This window comes from Phalacrocorax carbo, chromosome 3, assembly GCF_963921805.1.
Source record: "Phalacrocorax carbo chromosome 3, bPhaCar2.1, whole genome shotgun sequence".
Taxonomy (NCBI): Eukaryota; Metazoa; Chordata; class Aves; order Suliformes; family Phalacrocoracidae; genus Phalacrocorax; species Phalacrocorax carbo.
Window position 1 is genome coordinate 106039580 of NC_087515.1, and position 11862 is coordinate 106051441.

An 11862-nucleotide genomic window follows, 5' to 3' on the forward strand; every position below is an offset into this window, starting at 1 on the left:
GAGCTATCCAGCCTGACCCCCTGTATGTGCACTGACCACTGCAAGGCGCAGAAGAATGAACAGGTTCAAGTATTAGCCCATGAGATGCTGAAGATGAAAATCAAACCTTTTTAAAGTTACAATTTTGGTTTTCATAATTCCCAATTGTTTTGTTATGATACCTCACAGCAGTAAGAATCCAGAACCAAGAGGGGAGAACTGCAGCTAGACTTTTGAGATTTTTCCAGTTGTGACAGTTTGTTTGTTTCATATTTTCAGTAAAAATGTGGTTAACAGGAAGAAATTTCAAAGTATTTTTCTAAAGAATGATTCTTCACTTTCTAGTCAGTTTCATGTATAAAGACAACTACACAAAAGTAAACTTGATTAAGAGAGAAAAATCCCTGCATTCCCTGGAAAACTCACCTCACCATACCATGGAGAGTGTCACCGTTGTAATAATAATTGTCTATAGGATATAGTATATTTTTCATTTAACAGACTGAACAAGCTTTCAAACCAGATTTCTCAATATCCCCCAATTACTACACTTTTTTTTTCATGCTCTGAGGAGTCCTGGAACATGCAAACTCAATTACTTTTGGAAGAAACTAAACTTCATGAGTGCACATAACATCTTCCAGTTGCTAATGGGTATGCAGTTCACAGGAGCACTCTCGAGCTGCTCAAGAAGAAAACCCTCAAAGAGCAGTGTGGATATCAGATCCTCAGCACCAGTCATTCAACCATCTCTGTCCTCTGATTGCACCACACAACATGAATACATAGACACAGCTTTCCCCAAATCAGTGCTGGGATCAAAGCCCAGGATCCTGAAGGTATTTAAATACTTATCTTCTAAATCCATAGGTGTTAGATGCCTGAGAACCCCTGAGTGTGCAGGAATAATCTGATGTAAAAGATTAAAAAACAGAGGAACATTGATATGTACTGTCAGTGCAAAATATTAAAAACAACCCAAGCGTATTCCTCACAAACAGTACACTGCTCTGTGTTATGTTTTTAACTTTGCTTTTCTTCAGTCTTAAATACTTTACTTATCATTAGCTGGGAAAAAAGAAAAAAAGATGAATAATGCTTGTAAATAACAGCTTGGTCTATTAAATTCAGTTTAATGAGTCTATAGTATTGCTCAAAACTTGAGTATGCTATTTGATTTGGATCTATTTTTAATTTTAGTTCAATGACTTTTAAATCAGGTCACTGACCAGTACATTTACCCATCTTCAGTTAAAGCAAATACATCCACATTATGCTTTGTGGAGCATTTCAAAGTAGCAGCAAGCTCTAAGACTGCATTACAACATCTTGCAGATAACAGCATATAATTTTATCTGAACAGCAATACTAGTTAAACATAACACGTCAGTACAGTTTGCAGCCACTTCTCTTTACTGTCCTTTACCATTTGTATTTAACACCAAAAGTTCCTGACTGGCAGTTAAAAAGAGTATTAATATCTACTGAGATCTTAAGAGTTGTGTAACTGAAGAATCATGGCCAAATTTTTTTAAATTCTTGAAGAAAATAAGCTTTTATATTGTGCAACTCTGGCTTTTTTCTGTGTTTGCTATATCTGATTACCTTTCAGTTCCTATCACTACTAGTGATACAAGTTGCTGTACTTAATCTTAAATAAATTTCTTATTAAAAAATTGGGGTTTATTTTTTTTAGCTATGCCACATGGCATTAGAGTGAATTCTACATTGCTGGATTTTTTAAGATAGAGATTTTCTTAAATTTACATTATTAGTATTTGTTTTTTCTGCCTGTTATAAGGCCAGCCAGAAACTCTCTTATCACTTTACATCCCACATAGTACCTCAAAGGAGAGAAATGTTGAAAGGCATATTTAAATAACCTTTAAAGTTACATGATATAAGCATAAACTTCCTAAAAGCACTTCTGCAAATCAAAACATCCTAAAATGCTTGTCAAAAACCTAAAGATTTTATGGCAATATGAAAGAAATATTTGATACCACAATATAAGCAAAAACATTAAAGTCACACATTGGGACATGATTCCCTGCTACAATGACGCAAGTGGAATTGAAATTTAGGAGGAATAATCTTAATCAAAAATGGATTCAGATGAAAAAATATCTGATCTAGAAAGAAAGCTCTCAACAACTATAAACTGATACTGTAATTCAGAAGTTACTATAAACACAAAAATTCAGTCAAATACTTAGAGCTGAAAAAAAGAAATCTAAAGGCTTAAATTTAAGCATTGAGCAATATAGTTTCCAGCATCTTAGATATCAGACCTGGAATAACAGTATGCCAGTTATCTGCTGTAGAAGAATTTGCTGATAAACATGAGTTATAAGACATAAAATATTTTGCATCTCTTCCCATTTTACTTTAAGTAAAATAAATATTGCTGACATTGAGGGTTGTTTTTTTTATTTTTCACTCTCACTTCATTAGGTTTCATGTATTACCTCATATTCTAACATTAATCTAAGAAATGGGTTAGAAGTCATGGCCAACATTGTGGCCTTCCAACCTAAACTGTTCTCTGATTCAGTGATCCACAGACCTCTGCTTCTTGGTGATGGGAAAGATGTCTGCTGCATCTTGTCTGCTGCATCTTTTCTGCTGCATTGTCAGACACCCTTCCAATGGGTGAAGGTGGTTTACCACTGGAACCAAGAACTCCATCCCCACACATGTTGGGATGTTGGTTTTGATGTTCTGGCTCAACATAGGCAATCAGTATGCCCAAACTAAAGGAGCATCTAATAAAATCATGTTTTTCTTTTGAGACAAGTGAACTGTTACACACTTTTCTGAGGTTCTGGGCCCCAGCCAGGAGAATCCAATCTATGAAAGACCACAAGGACCACACAATAAAGAAATGTTTTGAGGAATTCCTTTTAATCACCTCATAGTATGCCACAGTAAATTATCTTCTTGTTAAGGAAAAAAAAAATAAAAGAGCTCTAGTCATAGATACAGTTGATATGAGCAAATTCAGCATCAGCATCAGTAGTATGATCAGCACCTACTGTTGCTCCAATGTGTGCAATCTCTTCTGAAGCATCTTGTCTGGTGCCCGAGTAAAAATACAGGAGAAGCAATATTTGACATAAAAAATAGTAGAGCAATAGCTACAGTATAAAAATGTTTTTTGTCCTTCTAAACTTCCTTAAATTCTGGGGAAAGTACATACTGTGCACATATTCTGCAATACCCTGACAGTTAAATTAACTCATGATTGTTTTAATAAGCAAAGTGCTTGGTACTTAAAAAACAGTCGTCTTCATTCCTAATAGAAACCTTTTAAGGGGAAAATGGATGTAATTATACAAATAATATTGTACATTCTCACTTATATATTAATCTATTTTCTATCACACTGATACAGGTGGTCAAGGTATAAGGAAGTCATCTGGTTGCAAAAGAATATTAAAATTTGAAAATGGTCTTACAGTTCATTAAGGATTTTAAAAGAAGTGTAACCTAATCAACATTCAACTTTTATGCTCTAATTATGTGATAATCAGTAATCACCATTGTCTCAGGTTATATGAACTAATAAAAATCTCTCCCAAGTGCACAATAAAGTGCCACAACATTAACTGAATTACATAGCAAGCAATTTTTGGTTTAAACATTTTTAGTAGACTTGGTTGCATTGTTCAGAGGTTGGTTTTGGTTTTGTTTTTTTAATGATAGTGAGTAGGTGGAAATGAGAGATCCTTTCCAAAATTAAAAAAAAAATCAAACTGATTTACAAATCTCATTTAATGAGCTTTACTGCAGTGTGTTTCAGAACCATATCCAACAGAATCCTGCAGTGGGGCTATGGACTGCAGGCTGTACATTAGCTTGGAGGAAATTTCCACTTCTTCCTCAGATAGCTTTGATAGTGAGTTTAGAACTGAAATGCCGCTGAATTAGTAACATTCCAATCTATCAAACCCGTAGATGATTCATTTCTTTCTCTTCTCTCCTTATTGAATATGTGATATAGAAATTATTGATGAAGTGGTTATATGCTACTACATCATACCGAGCATACCAGCTCAGGCTGTAATTTATGCTTTTTGTGGAGGGGAAAAAAAAAAGAAAAATAAGAAAAATCTATTTTCAGAGAGTGACAAATGTCAACATTCAGCACCTTGTGATCATTTTTAATTTCTGTGTGGTGTAAACACATATGTTAATTACCTGCCATTACAGTAATTTTTCAGTAATTATAATTAAAATAAATATGTATCTGCAGTTACTTTACAGTTGTACCTTGAGCTATTACTGCTTTGTCTGATTCTAAATGTGTGTGCCTAACTGCAAACATCACAGAGAAATTGAACAGCTAGTTTTTAGCATAGCAAACACTGAAACAACAAACATTACCTGTTCTTACAGTTTGGGACTGGAACTGAACACTCTCATGTATTTAATGAACTGATGAAGTGAGGAGAAAGATTTCAGAAGCAAGATATTCTCATACAAAAGCAGATTATTTATATTCTTGATGTCTGCAGAGATTTGTGTTATTTTGGTAGATCTTTACTAAAGTTTAGGAAAAAAATCAGAAATTGGTTGTTAACAGTTATAAATCTATGCCAAATTTAGGAAGAAAACTTCTAAAGAATACATAACATTTTGAGAAAAGCAACAAATAAAACCTTTTATTTTGGTAAAAAGTACTTGCTTCCAATTTTTTTGGTTTGAAAAGAAGACTTTAAGACCAAATTCACCTGCATTTAATTAAACTTCACTAGACCCTGAAAATACCAGGAAACTGTTTTTCTTGCAGATCAGATGAAATTCTTTGTTTTGTTTATAATCAGTTTTCGATGCATTTATTCATTATTTTGCTGGAGCAATGAAAATGGCAGGTTTTAAAGAAAAAAAACCTGCATGCTTTGTATTCCAGCATTTGACCTCAGCTGAGGGAGGGCTGTGAAGCAGTGAGGATATGTAGATTTCTGCTGGTATATTCTGCAGCTTTGAAAAAACGTTTATCGGTCATGCAGGCTGCTGCTGGACTCACTCATAAGGACAGTCTCAGCTGTGCTCCAGAGCTCTAATTCCTTGCCTGTTCTCAAGATCAGCACAACAGTGTTTATGCTGCGTGAGAGTCAAACTCAGCAATGCCCAACCTTAGTCTGGCCTCCCAGCACCTTCCCAACCAGGAACAGGTCCATAATCATTAGGCAGCACAGGAAAAAAAAACAATATTCTGTATCTGTAGATCACACACTGGTGTTTGCTTGCCTTCACATATAAGATGCCTAGTCCTCTCATTCACCTGGACCATCAGGCTACAACAAAAAAGCACCTGAGGTCTTGTTAGAAATACAGGCACAGAGCTGAGAAAGATTTAAAAATCTCATTAAGCTTCACAGGACTCTCAGTAATTTCTTTTCACTGAAGGAAATCTCTCCTTTTGCCACCCACCCACATCACCCTCATAGTTAGGAGTGGGAAGGGCTCCAGGCAGTCTCACACCTCAGGCTAACATCCAGAAAGCCTGCTTGATGTTGCAGATTAAATGCCTGCTTTTATTTTGCTGGGCAAAATAAATCTTTCTAGCAATGAAACTCTTCTGTGCCCCTGGTGGAAAAAAAGGTGTGCTGCTACCCAGTACCATACGCATCCTAGAGTCCATTTTGACTTAGAGCATCTACCACACATGACAATATCTGATGCCTCCTAGGTACATTTCTTTTCCTTTTACACAGCAGAAGAGTTGCAATGTGCTCTGCCTTTTTCTGTCACCTGCACTGTACATTCAGAGTCCACAAGTCCAAATCAAACTCTTTTATTTCAGACCTTCCCCAGCCCTGACCAGCAATGCTGGTGCTATGGAGAGAGGAAAGACTGCACAAAAATGTTAGCAACTCAGAAAATGGAGTGTCGCTTCTGTCCCAGCACCACATTTTGCCTTGTCTTAGGATAAGATGGTCACACCTTTGGGAAATAGAGAACGGCACTTTCAGAACCACCTCCCAGCTATGTCCAAGTTACTTCCTGGCTCTTCAGCAAATGGAAGTCCGCTAGGTGAGCACTCTGTTCCCAAACTCCAGGCACGGAGGCTGTCAGGAGCCAGCTGTAGTACATGCAGGTAGAAAAGCAGTGTGTCTGGTTTGCGCGGTGCCTGTCTCTTCCACAGTCAGCAGCGGGCACCAAGCGCCAGGCCAGTGAGGACACCAGGGACTGCCCAGAAGCCTGGCACTCCTGAAACATCACAAGCTTGTTTTGTCTTTTGTGTGCAGGGAGAGACACCAGCCATTCTCAAGGCAATCCCACCAGCCTGGCAAGGACCTCTGGGACTACAGCTGTGCTTGTAAAAGCAAATGTTGACAGGGCCACACAGTCAGGCAACTTCTTTACTATTAAATCATAGAATCACAGAACAGCCCAGGTTGGAAGTGACCTTGAAAGATCATCTGGTTCAACCTTTCATGGGAAATGGAGCGTAGATGAGGTTACCTAGTAACCTGTCCAATCACATCTTGAAAACCTCCAGCGATGGGGACTCTACCATGTCCCTGGGGAGGTTGTTCCAGTGACTGATTGTTCTTATTGTAAAAAAATTTTTTCTTATACTGGGATGAAACCTCTCCCAGTGCAACTTGAACCGATTGCCTCTTTGTCTTCTCCATGTGGCTCCCTGTGAAGAGAGAGGCTCTGTCCTCTTTGTGGGCACTCTTTAAGTACTGGAATATTGTGATGAGGTCCCAGCCTGAGCTTCCTCTTCTTAAGCGAGAAGAGACTTACCTCCTTCAGTCTTTCCTCACAGGGAGTTTCTCCAGCCCTCAGATCATCTTCACAGCACTCCTTTGGACCCTCTCCAGTCTGTCCTCACCTTCCTTGAATTGTGGGGACCAGAACTGGACACAGTACTCCAGGTGCAGCCTGACAAGCACTGAGTAGAGTGGGGTGATCCCTTAGCCTTAAAACAAAATGGTCACATGCAGGTTACCTACTGAGGGTACTCTATGGCTTGTGCCAAACCTATGGCATGCCCAAATGACCGGGACAGTACTAGCTGGGCCAGGCCAAACACTGTGCCAGGGAGCACTGCAGACATTTAGCAGGAAAAACAATTCAGTTCAAGTGCCTACTTGAACACTATTTAATTTACTAGTATAGACACACCTACTATTCTAAGTGATGGGATTGTACAGTAGGTTCTAAGGGAAGTGCTTCTGGCTTACCAGCATTTAGGAGAGCTGGGGAGAATCACCTCTCACTGTGAAGGCACCTGACATCCCCATAAGTCATACTACAAAACAGGTTCTTCTTCATCTTCACTCAAAATTAACACACCAGGCGATGCACCTGGAGGCTGCAGGAAGTAAAGCACCAATCCTTAAAAATTCTTATGCAGCTGATTATCTCGGCCCTTCTTGCAACCTTCCTTTTTCTCAACACTTGCATATCCATTCCCATTACCCTCTGGCCCACAACTTCTTAGCCTTATTTTTGGGAAGATCAAACCACTCACTCATGTTCCTCTGAATGTACATTTAGGGTAAAGGAAAAAATTAAAAAATTACTGAAGACATACCTCAGTTCTGAATATTTGTCAATTCCCAGTTTCCTGTAGCTATCACTTTCTTTTAAATACCTTTATATATCTGTATACACTGTTTATGAGTTGTGATTTCTATTTTGACATTCACTGCAACTCCAATAGCCTTTCTCATTTTAGAAAGCCTGCACTCAGTAAGCAGCACGTGTAAGGAGCGTTATTTGGGAAGTTTCTACTCCTCATGGGTCCTTTCATCCTTCTGCACAGACGATGAACCCTGATGATACTAACTGAGCTGGATCACTTCAGGTCCTTTAGGGACTGGAGGGAAAAATGCAAGGTGTTTAATAACACATTCAAGCAATTGATGCTCGTGCTATTGCATTTAGTAGTCAACATGTCACCTGTGATGAAAGGGGTTCCTTTAAGAAAATACATGAAGGAAACAAGATAAACTCTTGCAACAGCTTCATTTTGTTTCATAGCTTGTACATACTGAGGGTTTGCAAGGAATATTCCCCCTGAACACTGAAGTTGCACCAGGGGAAAGGTGTATAGGAGTGGAAGAGATCTCCTAGGTTAAATCTGTTCTCCCATTACCTCAGATAGTGATAACTGTGATAAACTGATAAATCGACCAAGATCCATCTAACACAGATTCCACTCACTATTCATAACTGAGCTTCTGACAGTCTCAGTCTTGTGGTGACAAGACTCCTTCTAATTCCCAGCCTAAACATATTTATAGTTCCTTTACACCTCTTTGTCCCTATATCAATATTGTCTAAACACGAGCACTTTTGCTCTTTTACCTTCCTCTCATAAAATATCTTTTCATCCCTTTTACCATCTCAGAATCCTTGAATCTTCTCTATCAAATGCATTTTACTAGTGCATTTTAGTAATAATACTTCTTTAGTGTTCATGGAAAAAAGCATCACCCAATAATGCCCATGATCATATTTATTTTTTTCAGAGCTACATCACAGCGGTTGCTTCTAGTCATCCTGCTGTTAACGAATGCACCTTCTTATTATTCTGTTTTCAGTGGCATGAAACAGCAATGAGCTCCGCTGTTTAGGACTCATCTATGCTAAGATTGTCTTAAAAGGTAGAAAATCTCTTTGATAAGTCCACCTATTACTGAAACAGCATTATGTAGTAACCTCAGTAGCTAAGGCCACATGATTTTATGTTTGAAAATTATTTGTTTATACTTACACTCAAATTTACCAAATTTCAAACTTTCATAATGGCATTTTCTGCCTCAGCTTTCTGCCTGAGGCATTTTTGTGTGACATGGGTGAAAACACTGCAGCAATTTTTAAGTACAGGGAGCAAAATAAATACTCTTCTATCATTATTTAAACATTTTAGAATAAATTTAATATCTGTGTTTTGCAATAAACCTTTGATATTTGACAAGAAAAGTCTCGGAACAATAAAGGATCAACAGCTCTCTGTAGAAAGCCTACATCTATGTGTAAACTAAGTAGAATAATTTTTAAATCCAGATATTCCAAAGCTTTCTTGGTACCAGATATGTATCTATAACAGAGGAACTGAAATAAGGAAGAATCCATTAAAAAATTCTCTGTGATTATGTTTATAGGATAAAACAGGACCTTCATTTAATTCGGCTGAATAGGGCAACCAAAGAGATGCAATGAAGTGCTTTGAGTCTATTCTATAGAAAGGTGGTGTGAAGACCAGCAGGCAGATTTCCTTTACTTTAGGGGAGTCTGCTGTCATGTTCTGCACTATTTGGAGCTTCCAAATAGCTGGTGATTGTCTATTTGTCTTCTCTTTCCAAGAGTTAATCTTAGAAGAGGAATATTAGAGTCCAAAAACCTTTCTTACTATAAGAGGTTTTTGTAGACAACAGGACTTGACGCACAGAGAACACCTGAGACCATGACTTTACTAGTACACAAGATGCACCGGGCAACAATTTTTAAGAGAGACCTATCTAGGCAAAACCACTTTCATCCATTTTACTAAATCATCCTCCACTATAAGAGCTGACTGCAGGTTGTCTCGTGAGAGTGGTCCATGGCCCATGTTAACACAGAACCATGCCAAGGAATCATTTGGGAAAGTGTTAGCTCAAAAACATGCCAGGAACTGCTCTGGCAACTCACATGATGAAGTTTCAGCAAGCAGAAATGTTCCTGAGCATTATCACATTTTCTAGTCAAAGTAGCAAAAAAACGTAGTCACATTTTACAACTTTTATGCCTTTCAGCAGGATTCAGCTTTGGTTAGACAGCTATTATTTTCTATATGGTCTGAGAGAAGGATTAAGCATCTCAGAAAGTATCTGGCTGTAAGGACCCATGGTCAATACCTTGTGAGATATATGGCAAACAAGAGCGTGCCTAAGTATGTGTCTCCAGAAAGAGCTACATTCAACTACAATGTCAGTAATGTGGGCCTGAACCTCAGATAGGTCCAAGTTCCTTGCTCCATCTCTCATTTCTGAAGCTGTATTTGATGTTACCTAGTTTTCCAATAAAATCCAGGAATAATCCTGTGAGCAGGGAAAAGGAGCCATGTCATCCATCCAACAGGATTTTCCTGCCTTACAGAGTCATACATATTCTTGCATGTTCTAATAAACCAGCAAATCTTGTCACCACATGTGCACAGCAGTGCAGAAAGTACAATTCCATGGAAAAGCTGCAACGTAGTTCTGCCCAGAAAAGGCCATTTCCTCGTGGCTCAAACACTGTCATGAGGAACATGGGCAGGAACACACAAGCTGAGAAGGGAATTAAATTGGTTTGGAAGAACTGCAAAAGAAAGTGGTAACTGCAGGTGTATTTTGTGAGGTAACAGATACTGTTGGTGTGAGTTGAGACATATTCTGAAAATTCAGCCTGAACCATATTTCTATAGACTTGTTTGGAAAAAATAATTTATTTCTATATCTTCAGTGGGTTTACAGATGGGATAGGCTGCTCAGTCAACCTGGAGTATCATGTAGCATCAAATTCCACTTCTTTTACACTTTCTTTTATACATTCTTTCATCACAGTTTGATACCATAACCTTTGGCTGGAGAAAGAAAGGAAACAAATGAAAAGAAGTGATTCTTCTTTCTTAAGTCCAATTACCAGCCTTACAGATAAATTCACATGCTTTAAAACTCCGTTCCCCAAACAAGTCATCTATAAACACATAGAAGGATAGGAAACAAAATAATTTCCTCCACTTACATATTCTATTTTCTGTGTAGCTTTAATAATGTGCAAACCATTCAAGTGAAATAGTTTCTTGGATCAAACTGAGCTGAAAAAGCATTAGTGACTGCCTAGAGCAACATAAATAAAAGAACAAAGTGATGTTTTTTTATTCAGTGTTTGACTTTTGTTCTTGTTTTCTTTTCCATTGCTGAACCACACTTCTCAACAAAAAAGACACTGAATGTTTGCAGGTCACTTACATAATTTCACCTGGGGACTGTAAGCTTTAGTTCTCCAAAATCTACTCCAAACACAGTCAAAAACACAAACAAAAAGATCAACCACTTGCAAGCACTAGGAAGTTTCCAATTTTGAATTCTGGTGTGAAGGAAGTATGAATTTCAGCATATAGACATAAAGTCAGCACCCTTGTAAATAAGTCTTCAGGACACCCATATCCTTAAATAATCTGCACAAGACTGCAATAATAAGGGAGAAGTAACATGAGGAGATTCAGATACAAGGGTAGTACTAGTGAGGAGGCGGCAAGCTTTTAAGAGGAGGGACGTGTCAGCTCTCAAAGCTCTTTACATTGCCCATACACATACATCACCTGTAGTGCTCATGAAACAGAGAGATTTACAGATAATTTACAGGTCATTCATCTGAAAATATGGTAGTGATTATCTGTCACCACTTGCCAACCAACAAACAGACCACCTTATCAAGTTCGATTTTCATTTTCATCAGTGTAATACCAAGCATGCCCTAGACGTGTGTAAACAGACATTCTGTTAAGTATTATAATTCTTATTTAAATAAAGTGAAAAAGTAATAATTCCACATATTGCAAAACAAAGTTAGTGATCTCATTGTCCCTTTGTGTTGCATGCATATTTGTTTATCGGCATGAGGCAGCTTCTTATCTCTTTTCCAAGCCCAAGGCAAACAAAGTTAACATTTAATTAGAAACCTTAGTTTCTAAACTTATTGACGTTGTTGCTTTACAGTGATCTCCCTGCTCACTGACAAACACCCAAACAGCACAACTTTTAAACACTTGTATCTACTGGTGTGGGAGAAGTTGGTATTAATATCATTGATTGCCTGTTCTTATGCAAGCTCCTTTGTTTCAATGTCATTTGAACAACCATTGAGCAGACGTGGGTTGATGGTTTAACC